Raw genomic sequence first — 22,841 nt, 5'->3', positions numbered from 1 at the left:
ACCAAGCAGAAGAAGAGAGATAATAAAGATTAGAGTAGAACTCTTTGAAATAGAGCCCAGAAGAACTGTAGAACAGATCAACAAAACCAGGAGTTAGTTCTTTGAAAGAATTAATAAGATAGATAAACCATTAGCCAGCCTTTTAAAAACAAAAGAGAAAAGACTCTAATTAATAAAATCATGAATGAAAGAGGAGAGATAACAACCAATACCAAGGACATACAAACGATTTTAAAAACATATTATGAGCAGGTATATATCAACAAATTAGGCAATCTAGAGGAAATGGATTCATTTCTGGAAACCCACAAATTACCAAAACTGGTACAGGAAGAAATAGAAATCCTGAACAGGCCAATAACCAGGGAGGAAATGGAAGCAGTCATCAAAAACTTCCCAAACTCAAAAGTTCAGGGCCAGATGGCTTCCCATGGGAATTCTATCAAACAATTAAAGAAGAAATAATATGTATTCTACTAAAGCTGTTTCAAAGCAGAGAAAGGGAAGGAATACTTCCTAGCTTATTTTACAAGGTTAGAATTACCTTGATTCCCAAACCAAAGACCCCACCAAAGAGAACTATAGACCACTATCCCTGAAGAACATGGATACAAAAATTTTCACCAAGATATTAGCCAATACTATCTAAGAGTGCATTAAGAGAATTTTTCACCATGGCCAAGTGGGCTTTATCCCCAGGATGCAAAGGTGGTTCAACACTTGTAAAGCAATCAACTTGATAGATCACATCAACAACAGCAAAATAAGAACCATATGATCCTCTTAATAGATGTAGAGAAAGCAGTTGGCAAAATACAGCATCTATTCCTGATTAACTCTTCAAAGTGCAGAAGATAGAGGGAACATTACTCAATATAATAAAAGGCATTTATGAAAAGCCCACAGCCAATATCATTCTCAATGGGGAAAAAGTTTGAGCCTTTCACCTAAGATCATGAACACGACAGGGATGTCCAGTCTCACCACTGGTATTCAGTTTAGCACTAGAAGTCCTAGTCTCAGCACTCAGAAAACAAAAAGAAATAAAAGGCATTCAAATTGGCAAAGAAGTCAAATACTTCCTCTTTGCAGATGACATTAAACTGGATATAGAAAACACAAAAGACTCTACCCCAAGATTGCTAGAACTCATACAGCAATTCAGCAATGTGGCAAGATACAAAATCAATGCCCAGAAATCAGTGGCATTTCTATACACTAACAATGAGACTGAAGAGAGAGAAATTAAGGAATCAATCCCATTTACAATTGCACCCAAAAGCATAAGATACCTAGAAATAAACCTAACAAAAGAGGTAAAGGATCTATAGACTAAAAAGTACAGAACACTTCTGAAAGAATTTGAGGAAGATGAAAAGAGATGGAAAAAACATTCCATGCTCATGGATTGGAAGAATAAATATTGTGAAATGTCTATGCTACCCAGGGAAATTTACATGTTCAATGCAATCCCCATCAAAATGCCATGGACTTGGATCTCTGAGTGGTTCGGCAGTTTGGCGCCTGCCTTCAGCCCAGAGTCTGATCCTGGAGATCCAAGATGGAGTCCCACATCAGGCTTCCCGCATGGAGCCTGCTTCTCCTTTTGCGGGTGTCTCTGCCTCTCTCTCTCTCTCTCTCTCTCTCTCTGTCTCTCATGAATAAAATCTTTAAAAAAAATGCCATGGACTTTCTTCACAGTTTGTAACAAATAATCTTAAAGTTGTATAGAATTATAAAAGACTCCAAATGGCCAGAGGAATATTGAAAAAGAAAACCAATGCTGGGGGCATCACAATGCTTGCTTTCAAGATGTATTACAAAGCTGTGATCATCAAGACAGTGTGGTACCGGCACAAAATCAGACACATAGATTAATGGAACAGAATATAGAACCCAGAAATTGGCCCTCAACTCTATGGTCAACTAACATTCGACAAAGGAGGAAAGAATATACACTGGAAAAAGGACAGTCTCTTCAATAAATGGTGTTGGGAAAATTGGACAGCCACGAGCAGAAGGATGAAGCTAGGCAATTTTCATATACCACACACAAAGATAAACTCAAAATAGTTGAAACATCTAAATGTGAGACAAGAATCCATTAAAATCCTAGAAGAGGACACAGGCAACAATCTTTTTGAACTTGGCCACAGCACTTCTTGCAAGATATGTCTGTGTAGGTAAGGGAAACAGAAGCAAAAATTAACTATTTGGATGTAATCAAGATAAAAATCTTCACAACTAAAAGACAAATTACAGAATGGGAGAAGATATTTGCAAATGACATATCAGATATAGGGCTAGTATCCAATATCTACAAAGAACTTATTAAACTAAATACCTTAGAAACAAAAAAATCCAATCATGAAATGGGCAAAAGACATGAACAGAAACTTCACCAGAGAAGACATACACATGGCCAATACCACATTAGAAAATGCTCCGCATCACTTGCCATCAGGGAAATACAAATCAAAAACACAGTGAGATATCACTTCACACCAGTGAGAGTGGCCAAAACTAACAAGACAGGAAACAACAAATGTTGGAGAGGTTGTGGAGAAGGGGGAACCTTCTTGAACTGTTGGTGGGAATGCAAACTGGTACAGCCACTCTGGAAAACTGTGTGGAAGTTCCTCAAGAATTTAAAAATAGAACTACCCTACAACCCAGCAATTACACTACTGGGTGTTTACCCCAAAGATACAGATGCAGTGAAATTCCGGGACACCTGCACCCCAATGTTCATAAAAGCATTGCCTGCAATAGCCAAACTGTGGAAGGAGCCATGATGTCCTTCGACAGATGAATGGATAAAGAAGATATTTTAAATATATATATATATATATATATATATATATATATACTATCTAAGAGTGCATTAAGAGAATTTTTCACCATGGCCAAGTGGGCTTTATCCCCAGGATGCAAAGATGGTTCAACACTTGTAAAGCAATCAACTTGATAGATCACATCAATATATATATATATACATATCACATCACATATATATATACATATATATATGTATATACATATATGTATATATATGTGTATATATATATACATATCACATCACATATATATATATACATATACACACACACACACACAATGGAATATTACTCAGCCATCAGAATGGATGAATACCCACCATTTGCTTTGGTGTGGATGGAACTGAATGGTATTATGCTGAGTGAAATAAGCCAATCAGAGAAGGACAATCATCATATGGTTTCACTCATACATGGAATATAAGAAGTAGTAAAAGTAAGGGAAATGAGGGGAACTGAGTGGGACAAAATAGAGAAGGAGACAAACTATGAGAGACACCTAACTCTGCGAAACAAACAAAGGGTTGCAGAAGGGGAGGTTAGTGGGGTGATGGGATAACTGGGTCACGGACACTGAGGAGGGCCCTTGGTGGGATGAGCACTGGGTGTTATATGTTGGCAAATTGAACTTAAATAAAAACAAATGAAAAAATAAGATTCAAGAATAAGATATCACCTCATACCTGTAAGAATGGTTAAAATCAACAACAGAGGAAACAACCAGTGCCAAGGAGGATTGGGAGAAAGGGGAACCTTCTTTCACTGTTGATGGGAATGCAAACTTGCAGCCATTCTGGAAAATAGTATGAAAATTCTTCAAAAAGTTAAAAATATATCTATACTATGGCCCAGCAATTGCACTATCGGGTATCTACCAAGGGTTAAAAAGTACTGATTAGAAGGAACACATACATCCTAATAATAGCATAATTATCAATAATAGCCAAATTATAGAAAGAGTCCAAATATGCCATCTCCTCTTTATTCATTCATCTATATATATAATGGAATGTTAATCAACCATAAAAATAAACAAAATTTTGCTATTTGCAATGACCTGGATAGAAGTACAGTGTTATGCTAAGCGATAAAAGTCAATCAGAGAAAGGCAAATACCATATGAAAAATATCATATGATTTCATTTGTATATAGGATTTAAGGAACAAAACAAGCAAAAGTGAAAAAGAGAGGTGAAGAGAGAGGGGGACAGAGACAGAGACAGAGACAGAGAAAGGCAATCCAAGAAACAAACTCTTAAGCATATATAGCAAACTGATGGTTACCAGAAGGAAGATAGGCAGGGAGATATGTTAAAAGGTGGTGAGGATTAAGGGGTGCACTTGTGCACTTGTGATGGGTGTTTTATGAAAGGGTTGAATCACTATATTGTAAGCCTAAAACTAGTATTTCAGTGAATGTTAACTAATTGGAATTTAAACTGTAACATAAGAAAACATGGAAAAAATAAAGATACTCACTGGACTTCAGTAAAGGGTGGAGGACATCAGTGAGACCCTTGACAAAGAGATAAAAAATAACATATCAGAGATGGAGAACTCAATACATGAAATTAAAAATATAATAGAAGGAATAAATAATATGTGACAGGAAGCAGAGGAACATATTAATGATCTGGAAGTTAAAGTAATAGAAAATAATGAAGCCAAGCATGTGAGAGACAAATACTGCATGATGAGAATAATCTTTGACAATTGGTTCCTCCATCAAGCATAGCAATATTCATATTATAGAGATCCCAGAAGGAGGAGAGAGAAAGGTGGGTGGGAAATGTATTTGAAGAAAAAATAACTGAAGATTTCCCAAATCTGAGGAGGAAAACGGATCCAGGTCAGGAGGCAGGGAGATCATTTTAAAGATTGTAAGAGAAAAGAAGACAGTTACATACAAAAGAAACCCCATAATTATTTCAGCTGTTTCAGCAGAAGCTTTGCAGGTCAGAAGTGAGTTGTATGACATATTTGAAATGCTGAAATGAAAAACCTGCAACCACGAATACTCTATCCAATAAGGGTATCATTGAAAATTGAGGGATAGATAAAGAGTTTCTCAGATTAACAAACTTAAAAAGAACTCATGGTCACTAAACCAGCCCTGCAAGAAATGTTAAGTGAGACTCTGTGAGTGGAAAACAAAAAATAATGAGTAAGAGTAAGAATAATTGGAAGAACAAAATAAAATGATATAAATGATACCAAATATCTGAACCACGAAAGGGATAAGACTAAAGAGTGAGTTCAAAAATAAGCAACCATCTACTTAATATAGACTTCTATATGCAGAAGATGTCATATGTAAGCCAATTGGTTACCACAAATAAAAAAAAAAAAACAGGGATCCCTGGGTGGCGCAGCAGTTTGGCGCCTGCCTTTGGCCCAGGGCGCGATCCTGGAGACCCGGGATCGAATCCCATATCGGGCTCCCGGTGCATGGAGCCTGCTTCTCCCTCCGCCTGTGTCTCTGCCTCTCTCTCTCTCTCTCTCTGTGACTATCATAAATAAATAAAAATTAAAAAAAAAAAAACAGTAATACATCTTTCACAGTTAGTGCCAAGAGATGGGAATCTCTCAGGACAACTGGCACAAGCATCGTAATACTGGGGGCAATAGAAAGCCCTACCACAAAAAGCGGATGTATAAGCAAGGATGCTCCCCCTTGTCAACACTAAAATTTGCCCCTGCCACATTCATGCAGTCCACATTTGGGGAGACAACAAGAAGAACCAACCTTTGAGTCTGGATGAGGGGGAACTTCGTCTGGGGCTCTGACTGTTGTAAGTATAAAACAAAGATCATTGATGTTGTCTACAATGCATCCAACAAGGGACTTGTCCACACCCAAGACCCTGGTGAAGAACTGTGTCATGCTTATTGACAAAGCACTGTACCCACAATGGTATGAGTCCCAGTACGCACCGCCCCTGGGCCACAAAAAGGGGGCCAAGCTGATGCCAAAGGAGGAAGATATTTTAAACAAAAAAATTCAAAAGGAATATAATGAAAGGAGGAAAATGCCAAAATCAGTAGTGTTCTGGAGAAGCAGTGCCAAAAAGGCAAGCTTCTTGCATGCATCACTTCAAGAATAGACCAGTGTGGTTGAGCAGATGGCTATGTTCTAGAAGGAAAGGAGGTAGAGTTAGAGTTCTATCTGAGGAAAAGAAAAGCTCAGAAAGGCAAATAAATCTTCCTAGCTCATATCTTTGGTCGTGTAACAAAGGTATTTTTGTTCAAAGCAAAAGCAGTTATAGGTATACAAAAATATAAAGAATAAGAAACTAATATATATCAAAACACCCCAGTAAACCATGAGACACAGAGAAGAAAGAAAAACAGAAAAACTACAAAAATGACAACAAATCAAATAACAAAATGACAATAAATACATACCTTTGGGGGCACCTCGTTGGCTCAGTAAGTTAAGTGACCAACTCATGATTTCAGTTCAGATCATGATCTCAGGGTTGTAAATTCAAACCCTGTGTCAGGCTCTGCGCTCAGGGTGGAATCTGATTGTCCCTCTCTATCTGCTCCTTCTCCTACTCTCTCTCTTTCTCTCTCTCTCTCTCTCTCATTCATAAATAAATAAATAAAATCATAAAAAAACTTTGAACGTAAATAAACTAAAAGCTCCAATCAAAAGAAATAAGGTGACAGAATAGATTTTAAAAAACAAACTTATCTATTTTCTGCCTACAAGGGATGCATTTTAGACTAAAGATACCTACAGATTGAAAGTGAGGGGATGGAGAAATACTTATCATACAAGTGGATGTCAAAAGCAAGCCACAGTAGCAATACTTATATCACATACTCCAAAACAAAGTCTCTAATAAGAGACAAAGAGAGACACTATATATTAATATGAGAGACAATCTAACAAGAAGATACAATAATTTTAAATATTTATGCACCCAAAACGTGAGTACTCAAATACGAAAAACAATAACAAACATAAAGGAACTAATCAATGCTAATACAATTATAGGAGCTTTACAATACCACTTACATTGGTGAATAGAACATCTAAACAACAACAAAAAAGAAATAGTGGGTTTGAATGACACATTGGATCAGATGGATTTAACAGATATATACAGATCATTCAATCCTAAAACAGCAGAACACACATTCTTTACAAGTGCACATGGAACATTCTCCAGAATATATCACACACTAGGTAACAAATTAGGCCTCAATGAGTACAAAACAACTAAGATTATACCATGTATATTTTTGACCACAACACTATGAAATTTGAAGTCGATCACAAGAAAAAAATTGGGGAATACCACAAATACATGGAGGTTAAACGACATGCTACTAACAATGAATGGGTCAAACATGAAATCAAATAAAAAAATTTAAAAATGCATGGAAACAAATGAAAATGGAAACACAACATTCTAATATCTTTGATATGCAGCAAACACTGTCCTACGAGGGAAGTATATAGTAGCACAGGCCTATCTTAAGAAGTAATAAGAATCTCAAAACAGGAGAGGAACAACAAATTAAGACTAAAGTTAGTAGGAGGAAGTATATAATAAAAATTAGGAGAGAAATAAATGTCATAGAAAGGAAAAAAACAATAACAACAAAGAGAGAATAGATCAATGAAATCAGGAGCTGCCTCTCTGAAAGTATCTACAAAGTTGATAAATCTCTAGCCAGACTCATCAAAAAGAAAAAAAGAGAGAGAAAGGAATCAAATAAACAAAACAAATGAGCGAGAATAACCACCAACATCACAGAAATACAAACAAGTATAAGAGAATATTATGACAAGCTATATGCCAACAAATTGGACAAACAAGAAAAAAGGGATAAATTCCTAGGATCATATATATCACCAAAACTGAAACAGGGAAAAAATATAAAACTTGAACAGACCAATAACCAGCAAAGAAATTGAGTCAGTAATGAAAAATCCCTCCACAAACAAAAGTCCAGACCAGATGGTTTCACAGGTGAATTGCACCAAATATTTAAGGAAGAGTTAACACCTGTTCTTCTCAAAATATTTCAAAAAAATAGAAAAGGAAGGAAAAATTTCAAATTCATTCTGTGAGGCAAGAATCATTCTGATGCCAAAACTAGATAAAGACAACACAAAAAAGGAGAACTACAGGCCAATATCCCTGATGAATGTAGATGCAAAAATCCTCAACAAAATGCTAGCAAACTGAAATAAAAAATACGTTTAAAATATCATTCACCATCCCAGTTGAATCATTCCATTCAAGTAGGATTTACTCCAAGGATGCGAGGGTGTGCAATATTCATAAATCATTCAATGTGATAACCACAACAATAAAACAAATGATACAAATCATATGATCATCAGAATAAATATAGAGAAAACATTTGACAAAGTACAATATCCATTTATGATAAAAAGCCTCAACAAAGTGAACTTCCCTCTAAACCTTTATACTTCAACATAATAAAGACCCATATATGAAAGCCCATAATTATCATACTAAGTGTTGTTAACTTTTCTCCCGAGGTCAGGAACAAGTCAAAGGTGTTCAGTCTCACCACATTTATTCATAATTCTGGAAGTCACAGTAATCAACAACAAAAAGAAATAAAAGGCATCCAAATTAGTAAAAAAAAAAAAAAAAAAGTAAAATTATCGCTATTTGCAGATGCCATGATACTATATACAGAAAACCGTAAAGACTCCAACAAAAAGCTACTAGAATTGATAAACGAATCCATAAAAGTTGTAGGATACAAAATTAATGCATGGAATTCTGTTACATATCTACACACCAATAATGAGGTACTGGAAACAGAAATTAAGAAAACAGTCCTATTTACAGTTGCACCAAAAACAATAAGATACTTAGGAATAGATCTAACCAAAGAGACCAAAGATTTGCACTCTTAAATATATAAATGATTATGAAAGAAAGTGAAGATGATACAAAGAAATGGAAAGACATTCCATGCTCATGGATTGGTAGAAAAAATATTGTTAAAATATTTATACTGTCCAAAGCAATCTACACATTTAACGCAATCCCTATCAAAATACCACTATCATTTTTCACAGAGCTAGAACAAACAATCCTAAAATTTATGTGGAACCACAAAAGACTCTTAAAAGCCAAAGCAACTTCGTTAAAAAAAAAAAAAAAAAAAAAAAGCAAAGCTGTAGGTATCACAATTCCATGCTTCAAGTTATATTACAAAGCTGTCGTGATCAAAACAGTATGGTATAGGCATAAAAACAGACATATAGATCAATGGAACAGAAGAGAAAACCCAGAAATAAGCCCACAATTATACTGTCAATTAGTCTGATAAAGCAGGAAACAATATCCAGTGGGAAAAAGACAAACTCTTCAACAAATGGTGTTGGGAAAACTAGTTAGTTACATACAAAAGAATGAAACTAGACTATTTTCTATCTCCACAGACAAAAATAAATTTAAAATGGATTAAAGACCTAAATGTGAGACCTGAAACCATAGAAATCCTAGAAAAGAGCAGAGGCAGTGAGTTTCCTGACATTGGCCATGGCAGTATTTTTCTAGATGTGTCTCTTGAGGCAAAAGAAATAAAAGCAAAAATAAACTATTGGAATTACAACAAAATAAAAAGCTTCTGCACAGCAAAAGAAACAACCAATAAAACTAAAAGGCAACCCATGGAAATGGAGAAGATATTTGCAAGTGGTGGATCCAATGAAGGATTAGTATTCAAAATATATAAAGTGTTTATAAAACTCAACACCAAAAAATGAAAAATTCAATTAAAAAATGGGCAGAATACATAAAGAGACATTTCTCCAACGAAGACACCCAGATGGCCAACAGACACATGAAAAGATGCTCAATATCTCTCATCATCAGAAAAATGCAAATCAAAACTACAGCCAGATATCACCTCACACCTGTTAGAATGGCTAAAATCAACAACACAAGAAACAAAAGGTGTTGGTGGATGTAGAGAAAAACGAACCATTGTGCATTGTTATTGGGAATGGAAACTGGTGTATCCATTGTGGAAAATTATATAGAGGTTCCTCACAAAGTTAAAATTAGAACTACCCTATGATCTACTAATCACACTACTGAATATTTGCCCGAAAAATATAAAAACACTAATTTACAGGTATTATGCACCCTTATGTTTATAGCAGCATTATTTACAATAGCCAAATTATGGAAACAGTCCACATGTCCATTTACTGATGAAAGGATAAAGAAAAAGTGGTGTATATAAACATTTTAAAAATATATATGTATTTTAGAGATAAAGAGAGATGGGGAGGAGAAGAGTGAGATGGAGAGAGAGAGAATCTTATGCAGACTTCCCACAGCATAGAGTCCAACATGGGGCTTGATCTCATGAAACTGAAATCATGACCTGAACAGAAATCAAGAGTTGGATGCTTAACTGACCCAGCCATCCAGGCATCCCCACACAATTTAATATTACTCAGCAATAACAAAATAATCAAATCTTGCCATTTGCAAAGACATGGATGGAGATAGGCAGTATAATAAGTGAAATAAGTCAATCAGAGAAAGAAAAATATCATACAATTTTACTTATATGTAGAATTTAAGAAACAAAAAAAAATGAACAGAAGGAAAAAGAGAGAGTCAAACCAAGAAGCCAACTCTTAGGCATAGAGAAGAAGCTAATGGTAAACAGAGGGGAAGTGGGTGGAGGATGAGTAAAATAGGTGATGCGGATTGAGGACTGTACTTGTTGTGATGAGCACTGGTTGCATATGAAATTGTTGAATCACTGTATTGTATATCTGAAACTAAAAATAACACTGTATTTTAACTATAGTGGAATTTAAAAGAAAAAAAAACAAAGTATTCAATTTAGAGCAAGCTACTGGTGTAATCCTCTTATTTATTTATATTTTAATCTGTTATTTTTCCTTCTTTTTCATCCTTTATCTTATATTTGTTTTTATTTCAGTATTTTATTCAATTAAATGGAAAACCATCAATGTTGTTTTCTCTATGTGAATAAACAGGAACACTTCAGTGACAATTCCAAGTTGACAGAACCCTACAATTTGTACAGAAATTTTTTTGGCCAAGGCTCTGCCCATACTTTCTTTTTTTCTTTTTTTCTTTTTTTTTAAATTTTTTTTAATTTTTATTTACTTATGATAGTCACAGAGAGAGAGAGAGAGGCAGAGACACAGGCAGAGGGAGAAGCAGGCTCCATGCACCGGGAGCCCGACGTGGGATTCGATCCAGGGTCTCCAGGATCGCGCCCTGGGCCAAAGGCAGGCGCCAAACTGCTGCGCCACCCAGGGATCCCTCTGCCCATACTTTCTAAAATGATTGTCATTTTTCTAAGAAATTTTGACTCTGTATTATTTTTCCATAGGTGATAGAGGAAACTTATCCAGTAAATAAGAGACCAAGGCTTTCAAAGGGTGAATGTCAAAAGTAAATTAGACCTCTGGACATGAACTCAAAGGAAAATCAAATGAAATATTTCTTCTATGAATTTGTAATTGCATACCAGGAAGCAAAGAATAAGACAAACATTTTTCTGTTTGTTTTTCACTTTCACGGAAACTCCATTCTTATATGCTTTTAGATGGTCACATTTTGCTGACATTTACAAACATTTCATGTTGATCTTACATGGGTCACATCAATCACCTATAGTTTCAATGACACTTTGTTAAATAAACTGTCATGAAAGATTTATAGAGAATTTGATAAAAGTAAAGAAGATGTAGTTTAGCTTTTAAAGATGCATTACCCCTTTTCTGAGGTGTAACATCACATCTAAAACACCATTAAGGTTTTCTAGCAATATAAAGAAAAAAGAAAACTTTCTCTCACAATTTCACTTGCATAACGTTCTTCTTCCAAACACTGGATGTGGAAGTGGGAAGGAGAACCTCACCTCCAATTTAATACTCCTTAGATGTAATGGTTGTGTATTGATCCCATGTTAAGAAACATGTGTAAGTTAACAGTATTTGGAATTTATTCACTAAAGAACAATTAAATAAATGATTCCTTGATCCCTTTAATGAAAATAAGTGCTTCCCTCAAACACTTGAATAATTGTATTCTGAATTGGAATGTATATAGATGACAAAAAATGGCGCAATTAATTCCTCACACATTATTAAGGTATTCAAGTGGAGGAGGGTTACTAAAAAGCTATGCCAGAATTCAGTTTTTAAAATAAGCATAATTACAATTCATAATTCAATTTTATGCTAGCAGTTACCTTAGACATTTGGGTTGTTTTGTTTGTTTACTTTCTTCATGAAATTAAAAATCCATGTTCATTAGACCTAGATTTGTAAGGTATCACTAAAACTCTAGCAATTTGTGCAAGGCATGAAATAATATGTTATGCTATTGTGTTTTCAATTATATATCTCATTGTGATAGGAGAACAGGTAATAAAAATTTTAACATCACAGATCTCTTTTTTTTTTTCATTTTACATGTGAATTTGTTGGAATGTGCTAATTTAGAATATAATTCCAAATTGTGGCATTGTTCTAGTCCCCCTTGTAAGTTTCCTTGTTTAATGCTCTACTTACTGACAGATCTGGGTTATTTCCCTTGTTATCAGTTCTCAGGAAAAATTTAAAACTTTTTAGATCACTGAGTTTTGTTGCCTGTAAAAGAAGGGTACAGTCTGATAATGAATAATTAATAATTTTAAAATCTTAGACCTTTATGTTTAAAAGAGAAACCTATATATGCTTAAACCTCAAAACTTAAGTGCTTAGTACAGTATCTTGCATGTTAAGTGCATATGATTTATGCAGCATTAATGTATGTATTGGTTATGTTTTTAAAGGTGAGATTTGACCTGTTATATAATCAAATATGTGCTTTAAAAAATAAGCTCAACTCTAACAGAATTCAACATTACAAAAGGTTAGAGTACACAAACCTTTCTTTAAGTTTCTTGAGTTTCTTTAAGAATCTCAAAACAGTACCCCTATCATGATTTATTCCAATGATAGGAGGCTGAGGTTTTTAGTTTTTTATTCTAGTTAAACAGTGAGTACTGAGGAAATCAATAATATAATACACAGACAGCTTCTTATTATACGTCTATTAAAAATTCAAGATCCCGTAATGGTATTTTCATTTTATCAAGGAGAATTTGAGTAAAGAATTTAACTTTAGAAATAGAAATGCTAAGCACTCGACTTGATAGCACCAGGTCTGCACACTTACTATCACATCAGAGCTGTTTTTATTACAAAACTATTGCCATTCTAATCATTAGATCGATCTGGTAAATTGAAATTGGGAGCCTCTGATTCACTAAGTGAAACTAAACATCTCAGAAAGCAGAGATGACAAAGAATAACCAGGACATTTAAATTATTTTTAGTATTTACAAGTTAAGTTTGCCAAGCTAAAGGTCAGAAAAATATATTTGCATCCTACACTGTTACACAAACTTAGAGGTTAGTAAAAATACATTTAAATCCTCATGAATTCCAATAAGCAAACACATAAAGCCTACAGCATGGTGCCAGGTACATAGTGGGTGCTCCAAGAATTGTTTTAAATAACTAAAAGAATTTTCTCAGAACGCATTTTAAAGTAACAGTTAAAGTTCTTGCAAAACTGCAATTAACTCTTTAAAATTCTTTGAGTAGCGTCTAGATGCCTTCTAGTAGTATTTAATATTTCAATACAGCTTCTATAAATATTTCTTCTGATCTACAACATAAGCTTCATATGAAAACGAGTTTTGCATGGATAAACATGTTATAAAATAAATGAAGAACAAAATAGCATGTTATTTTCATGTTTGAGGTGAAAAAATTAATTTTGGAATGCTTTCATGATTTGAAATCAATTGCTTATTTAAAAACATCCCTCTTAAGGAAGGCACTTGTGATGAGCACTGTGTGTTGTATATAAGTGGAAAATCACTAAATTCTATCCCTGAAATTAATATAACACTGTATATTAACTAACTGGAATTTAAATAAAAACTTGAAAAAAATAAAACAATAAAAACATACCTCATTGCTTTTCTTTTAAAATATTTTCTTTTTTTTTTTTAATTTTTTATTTATTTATGATAGTCACACACAGAGAGAGAGAGGCAGAGACACAGGCAGAGGGAGAAGCAGGCTCCATGCACCGGGAGCCCGACGTGGGATTCGATCCCGGGTCTCCAGGATCGCGCCCTGGGCCAAAGGCAGGCGCTAAACCGCTGCGCCACCCAGGGATCCCTTAAAATATTTTCTATTGTTAAAATGCCAATACTACCAAAAGAATCTTCAGATTTAATGTAATCTCTATCAAAATGCCAACAGCATTTTTCACAGAACTAGAACACATAATACTCAAAAGAGCCAAAGCAATCTTGAAAAAGAAAAATAAAGCTGAAGGTATTACAACTCCAGATTTCTTTTTTTTTTTTTTTAATTTTTATTTATTTATGATAGTCACAGAGAGAGAGAGAGGCAGAGACATAGGCAGAGGGAGAAGCAGGCTCCATGCACCGGGAGCCCGACGCGGGATTCGATCCCGGGTCTCCAGGATCGCGCCCTGGGCCAAAGGCAAGCGCCAAACCACTGCGCCACCCAGGGATCCCACAACTCCAGATTTCAAGATATATTAAAAAGCTGTGCGGGATCCCTGGGTGGCGCAGCGGTTTGACGCCTGCCTTTGGCCCAGGGCGCGATCCTGGAGACTCGGGATCGAATCCCACATCAGGCTCCCGGTGCATGGAGCCTGCTTCTCCCTCTGCCTATGTCTCTGCCTCTCTCTCTCTCTCTCACTGTGTGCCTATCATAAATAAATAAAAATTTAAAAAAAAGCTGTGCTATTCAAAATTGTATGGTACTAGCACAAAAATAGACACACAGATCAATGGAACAGAATAGAGAGCTCAGAAATACACCCATGATTATATGGTCAATTAATATTAGACAAAGGAGACAAGAATATGCAATTGGAAAAAGACAGCGTCTTCAACAAAAGATGTTGGGAGAACTGGATAGCTACATGCCAAAGAATTAAACTGGATTACTTTCTTTTACCATACCCAAAAATAAGCTCAAAATGGATTAAGGACATAAATGGGAGAACTGAAACTATCAAAATACTAAAAAACAGCTCAGACAGTAATTTTTCTGATGTCAGTTGTAGCAACATCTTTGTAGAAATGTCTCCTCAGGCAAGGGGAAAAAAAGCAAAAATCAACTATTGGAATCACATCAAAATAAAAACATTCCCCACAGCAAAGGAAACAATAAAAAAACTAAAACACAACCTTCTAAATGGGAGAAAATATTTGCAAGCTGCATATCTGATAAATAGTGTCCCAAATATATAAGGAACTTAAACAATTCAACTCCAAAGAAAACAAATAACTCAATTTAAAAATGGGCAGGGAACTCCTGGGTGTCTCAGCAGTTTAGTACCTGCCTTCAGCCCAGGGCATGATCCTGGAGACCTGGGATGGAGTCTCACATCAGGCTCCCTGCAAGGAGCCTGCTTCTCCCTCTGCCTGTGTCTCTGCCTCTCTCTTTCTCTGTGTCTCTCATGAATAAATAAATAAAATCTTTAAAAATATAAATAAATAAACCAACAACCAAATAAATAAAGCTTAGTTTTAAAAATATTAAAAAGGGGCAGAAGACACAAACAGACATTTTTCCAAAAAAGACATCGAAATGGCTAACAGACACATGAAAAGATACTCAACATCACTCATCATGAGGGACATGGAAATCAAAACCATAATGAGATATTATTTCATACCTGTCAGAATGGCTAAAATGAAAAACACAAGAAGCAAATGTTGACAAGGATGTGGAGAAAAAGGAACCTTCTTGCAATATTGGGATTGCAAACTGGTGCAGCTATTGTGGAAAACAATTCACAGGTTCATCAAAAATTAAAAATAGAATTACAATACGATCCAGTAATTCCACTACTAGGCATTTATTTACCCAAAGAATATGAAAACACTAATTTGAAAAGATATATGCACCCTTATGTCTATTGCAGTATTATTTATTTATAATAGCCAACTTTTGGAAGCATCCCAAGTATCCATCAGTAGATTAATGGATAAAGAATATCTAATTATATATAAAAATGGAATATTACTCAGTCATAAAAAAGAATGAAATCTTGCCGTTTGTAACAACATGAATGAATGTATAGGGTAAAATGCTAAATGAAATAGGCCACTCAGAGAAAGAAAAATACTATATAATTTCAATCATATGTGGGATTTAGGTAACAACCAATAAAAAAGAGACAAACAAAAAAATAGACTCTTAACTACAGAGAACAAATTGATGGTTACTAGAGGAAATACAGGTGAAATAAGTGAAGGGGATTAAAAGTACATTTATCTTGAAGAGCACTGAGTAATGTATAGAATTGTTCAATTACTACAGTAACTGATTATAATTTATCATTATACACCTGAAACTGATAGAACACTGTACACCTGAAGCTGATATAAACTGATAGAAAATATATACACCTGAAACTGATATAACACTGTATATAACTATACTAGAATTAAAATTATATATTAATATATAAATATATATAACATATAAATACATATATAATAAAGAACTACAATTCCTATCATGATTTTCTAATTGAAGAATCTTTTTTGACTTTGAGCTTTCCCCAGTGTTTAGTTTTTTCATGAAAACTTAATTATGTAAAATATGATGCAAAAAGAGCATAAACTATGAAAGATCTTTAAAAGTAAACAGAGGAGATTGGATGTTTCAGTCATAAGCTTAGACTCTGAGACAGTAAAAAGAGCAATGTGTAAGAAAGAGAATTTTAAAAAGCAAAAAATTTTTCTTTCATATAATTTGCCAATCAAATATCCCAGAACAATCAACTAAATAATTACTAAATGAAGACAGGTGTTTTATTGAAACCCAACCACTGTGTTATTTCATATTTCATAGATGTATTGGTAAGTATTGCCAGGGACAATCCACTTTTGGACCTGCCACTCCCTGAACAAATACCAACGGATACAAAATTTCACCCTTCTTTCACCAGATGAGGCCTTAAAATGTTAGTTTCAGAACTTTTGCACCTTCTCTCTCTTCCCATAAAATTCCTGCCCAATATGTATGTTGCATGCTTATTCATTTTATTCAGGCTCAAATGCCACTTTCTCAAAATAGCCTTTCCTGACAATATTAATTGAAAGAACATCCCAAAGTCATTTTCATTTTGTTTCTCTCCTTCATTTTTCCTCATAACATTTATATCATATGACTTGCAATTTATTTGTTTAATTGTTGATTATCTGCCTCAACTATAATGGAGGTGTGTCATTTTGTTTTGTTTATTACTGCATTTCTGTGTCTAGAACAAAACCTAGCAAATGTGACCAATATATATTTTCAATTAATAAATAAATAAACTAGAATGTAATTAATAAATAAATAAACAAATTTAGGAGCCTGTATTTAGATACACATTACATATATATTACCCAACCGTATAAGTTAAATTGATTGATGAGATTCTTGCATATGACTGACCTTGCCTCTGGATGCCTAGCTGCTCTCAACCAGTCATAAACATAGTTAATACCTGTAAAAGGCCATGCCTCATGATCCTTTCTCTCTGGATCATAGTTAACACATATAAAAGGCCATGTAGTATTCTGGCTCTTACCATTGTTGTTATTCACAGAACTGCTATTTGTCTTCATGAATTAGAATTCCTTGAGTACCACACTCTGTTAATTTATTCATTTCATTCTCCCCTCCTTTTGCCACCAGCTTAAGGTTGCATTCTAACTAAATTATTGAGATAATTCTGGAATCCTCACCTTCATATTCTATTGCTAGGTAGGGAAGGGGACATCTCTATTATAACTACATTATCTATGCCTAGCCATATCATATACAAACTGCAGATAATAAAAAATAAAAAAAAATATTGCTAGAAGTCAGATTTAAAAACACTTTCCCTCTAGAAAGGCAGATAATAGGGTTAAGTTTAACTTTTCAGAAACCATTCAAGCAAGAAGGGAGTGTTTTGAGAGAAAAAAAACACCAATGTAGAATTCTATATTCTTTGAAATTATCCTTCATAAGTGAAAACAAAATGGACTTTCTCAGAGAGAGAAAGAGAGAGAATCTGTTGCCTGTAAATCTGCCTTACCAAAAAAAAAGTCAAAGTAAGTTATTCAGTGAGAAGGGAAAATAAATAGGTCAGAAATTCCGTCTACATAAAGCATGAAAATTAGAGAAGGAATAAGAGAAGTTAAAATGAAAACCTTAAATTTTCCTATTCTTAACAGATGATTGTTCAAAAGAATAATAGCATATTCAACGGTTATGGCCTATATATAAGTGAAATGAATGATAGCACTGATACAAGTTACAAGAGGGAGGAATCAGAAATATTTTATTATAAGGCAGTTGCAATGATTGAGGAGTAGTATAATGTTATTTGAAAGTAGATTCAGGTTCGTTTTATATGCATATTATATACATTAGGGCAACTACGTAAAAGGTTTAAAAAAGAATTATAATTAATATGCTAAGAAATAAGAGAAAATGGAATGATATAAAATCCTCATTTAAAACCAGAGAGGAAAAAAAAATAAAAATACAATAAAATAAAACCAGAGAGGGCAGGGTCACATGAGTGGCTCCATGGTTGAGTGTCTGCCTGCAGCTCAGGGCATGATCTTGGGTCCAGGGATCAAGTCCTGCATCTGGCTCCCCGCAGGGAGCCTGCTTCTTCCTCTGCCTATGTCTCTGCCTCTTTCTATGTGTCTCTTATGAATAAATAAATAAATAAATAAATAAATAAATAAATATCTTTAAAAAAATAAAAAATAAAACCAGAAAGAGCAGAAGAAGGGTAGAAGACAAAAATAGGAAAAAATAACAAGGACAACAAACAGAAAAGAGTAACAAATATGGTAGATAGCAATCCAACTATATAAATTATCATTTTTAATGATAGTAGTCTAAAATATACCAATAAAAGATAGAGATTATCAGAATGTATCAAAAAAGAAGATCCAAATAGATGTCTACAAGAAAGCCACTTTAAATATAAAGACGTGTAGATTAAAAGTAAATGAATGGAGAAATATATACCATGATAACACTAATCAAAAGAAAGCTGTATTAGCTATATTACCTTCAGACAGAGCAGACATTGGAGCAAGGAAATTATTTGGGTTAAATAGGGTCATTACATAATGATAAATGAGTCAATTATCCAAGAAGGCACAGCAATCCTTAATGAGTATGTTCTTAACAACAAAGTATCAAAATATGCAAGGCAAAAACTGATAGAACTGCAAGGAGAAATAAAGGAATCCACTATTATAGTCATAAACTTCAACAGATCCAGCAGGCAGAAAATCACTAAGGACATAGTTGAACTCAATAGTATCATCAATCAACTGGATATAATTGGCATGCATAGACTGCTTCAACAAAAAAAAGCAGGATGTGCTTTTTTTTCCCTCAAGCTCACATGTAACATTCACCAAGATAGATCACATCTGGAACCACAAAATACACCTCAGCAAATTTAAAATAAGAGAAATTGTACAATGTCAGCTCTCAGACCATAATGCATTTAAAGTAGAAATAAAAAACAAAAATAGCTGGAAAATCCCAAATACTTGAAGATTAAACATCACACTTCCAAAAAACAAATGTAGCAACAAAAATCTCTCTAAAAACGTTTAAAATATTTTTAAAATATTTCAAACTAAGTGAAAATGAAAATACAACTTATTCAAATTTGTGAGATGCTGTGAATGAAGTATTCGGAGGGAAATGTAGAGCACTGGATGTATATATTTTAAAACAGTAAATATCTGAAATCAGTAATTTGAGCCTCTATTTTTTGACTAGAAAAAGAAGAGCAAATTAAATCTGAAGTAAGCAGGACATAAGAAATAATAAGTGAAATTGAAACCAATGAAACTGAAACAGGAAATCAATAGAAAAAAATTTTAAAGGCTGATTCTTTGGAAAACTCAATCAAATCAGTAAGACTCTAGCCATGCAAACTATGAAAAAATAGAAAAGACACAAATGTTACTAATATCACAAAGTAAAGAGGGACATCACTACAGAACTCATGGATATTATAGGATAACAATAGAATATTGTGAACAATTTTATGCCCACAATTTGGTAACCTTTATGAAATGGGCCATTTTTTTAAATTGGAGTTCAATTTGCCAACATATAGCATAACACCCAGTACTCATCCCACCAAGTGGAAATGGGCAAATTCTTTTAAAAAACACGGTTGAAGAGAGGTAAGATGATGGAGTAGTCAGGAAGACCCTATGCTTGCCTCATCCTTTGAACACAGCAAGATAAATATCAAATCATTCTGACCACCCAGGAAATCAATGTGAGGACTAAGAGAAGAAACTGCACAACCAAAGGGAGAAAAAAGGCCACATTGTAGAAGGTAAGAGATGCAGAGACATAATTTGGAGCAGAAAAGAATGGTATATGTTTCAGAGGGCTAGGGAGCACTGATCACAAAAAGGGGAGAAAAAACCCCGTACTCACCAAGTCTATTGACCATAGAGTGCAGCAAAGCTTCAGCTCTAGTGGAAATTGGATCTGGCCACTTTTAACAAGCATTCCCAAGTGTACCTAGTTAAAACTCACCACATACTGGCCAAGGTCTAAATACTCTCCACTGCAGGCAAGTAGAAATGCTGCAGAGGTCTGACCTGAGGGAAAAAGCAGCCAAAACACAGCAGCAGAATGCACACAGCATATGCCAAAAACACTTCTTGAAGCACCAGGCCCTTCTTAACATAGCCATTCCTCTCAGGAGCAGGAAACATAATGGACTTTCAGACCACTGAGAAGAAAACTGAAAACTAAACAAAATGCCACAATCAGAAATTCATCCCAAAAGAAAAAATACTAGGTCATGGTTGGTGATCTAATCAAAACAGGTATAAAGAATATGCCTGATGTGGAATTTAAAGCAGCAACCATAAGGATACTATATGGGCATGACAAAGGCATAGATGACACAAAAGAGACCCTGACCACAGCGATAAAAAAAAAACAACTAAAAACTAGACAGACTAGTTTAGACAGACTAGAAATAGAAAAATGCTATAACTGAGATACAAAACTGATGGGATGTACTTAACACAAAGATGGAAAACTAAGAGGAATTAATAAGTGATCTAGAAGACAAGATTATGGAAATAATGAAGCTGAAAAGAAGAGGGAAAGAAAAATATTGGATCACGAATGTGGACTTACAGAACACAGTGACCTCATAAAGTGTAATTACATTCATATCATAGCAATTCCAGAAGAAGAGAGGAGAAAAGGGCCAGAAGTTTTATTTGAACAAATTATAGCTGAAAACTTCACTAATCTGTGGAAGGAAACAGATATCCACATCCAGAAGGCACAGAGAACTCCTACCAAAATCAACAAAAGCAGGCTAACACCAACACATAACAGTAAAATTTGCAAAATACAGAGATAAGGAAAAAAATCCTAAAAGTAAGCAAGGGGAAAGAAATCCCTAACTTTCGAAAGAAGACAAATAAGGTTAGCAGCAGACCTATCCACAGAAACATGGCAATCCAGAAGAAAGTGGCATAATATATACAATGTGCTCGATGGGAAAAATACGTAGCCCAGAATACTTTATCCAGCAAGGCTGTAATTCAGAATAAAAGGAGAGATAAAGAGTTTCCCAGACCAAAAAAAACAAAAACAACAACAACCACAACAAAAACTGAAGGAGTTCATGACCACTAAACTAGCCCTGCAAGAAAAATTAAAAGGGACAATTGGGGAAAGAAATATCAAAAATGACAAAGACTAGAAACGAACAGAGAAAATCTCCAGAAATTACTTTACAGATAATATAATATCACTAAATTCATATCTATAAATAATTATTCTGAATGTAAATGAATTAAAAGCTCCAATCAGAAGATACAGGATATCAGAACAGATGAAAAAACCAAGACTGATTTATATGCTGCATACAAGAGAATCATTTCAAACCTAAAGACACCTGCATATGGAAAGTGAGGAGATGAAGAAATATCTATCATGCAAATGGACACCAAAAGAAAGCTGGAGTAGCCATACTTATATCAGACAAACTAGATTTTAAACCAAAGACTGTAACAAGACATGAAGAAGGGCACTATATAATAATAAAGGGGTCTATCCAACAAGAAGATCTAATAATTATGCCCCCAACTTGAGAGCACTGAAATATATAAAACAATAACAAAAATAAACTCATTGATAATAATACAATAATATTAAGGGACTTTAACACTCACTTACAGCAATGGAGAGATTAAGCAGAAAATCAACAAAGAAACAATGGCTTTGAATGCACACTGGACCAGTTGGACTAACAGATATATTCAGAAAATTTCATCCTAAAGCACCAGAATATGTATTGGCTTTGAGTGCACATGGACCCTTCTCCAGATTAGATTGCATACTAGGTGACAAATCAGTTCTCAACAAATGCAAAAAGATTGCCGTCATACCATGCATATTTTCTGACCACAGTGCTATGAAACTTGAGGTACACCACAAGAAAAAAAAATGGAAAGACCACAAATACATGGAGGGAAAATAACATTCTACTATGGAGTGAATGGGTTAACCAGGAAATTAAAGAAGAAATTAAAAAATGCATGGAAGCAAATAAAAGTGAAAACATGAGAGTCCAAAACCTTCGGGATGCAGCAAAAAAGGTTTTAAGAGGGAAGTATATAAAAATACAAGCCTACCTTGATAAACAAGAAAAGCCTCAAATTCATGACCTAACCTACACCTAAAGGAGCTAGAAAAGGAGCAACAAATTAAGCCTAAAGCTGGCAGAGAAGGAAAATAATAAAGAATAGAGCATAAATAAATGATATAGGGGAAAAAAACAGTAGAACAGATCAATGAAACTAGGAGTTGGTTCTTTAAAACAATAAGACTGACCAACCCCT

At 34.4% G+C, this 22,841-nt stretch overlaps 1 protein-coding gene and 1 pseudogene across 1 annotated transcript in view; one reads left to right on the top strand and one right to left on the bottom strand.

The window, feature by feature from the left end:
* Positions 1-22,841, bottom strand: part of DACH2 (dachshund family transcription factor 2) — a 650,145-nt gene that overhangs the window by 407,170 nt on the left and 220,134 nt on the right. The gene's annotated exons all lie outside the window — the stretch shown is intronic.
* Positions 5,413-6,036, top strand: LOC112933583 (small ribosomal subunit protein eS8 pseudogene; annotated as a pseudogene).

Source organism: Vulpes vulpes, chromosome X, assembly GCF_048418805.1.
Source record: "Vulpes vulpes isolate BD-2025 chromosome X, VulVul3, whole genome shotgun sequence".
Lineage (NCBI taxonomy): Eukaryota > Metazoa > Chordata > Mammalia > Carnivora > Canidae > Vulpes > Vulpes vulpes.
This window is presented reverse-complemented; position numbering and strand designations above follow the sequence as displayed.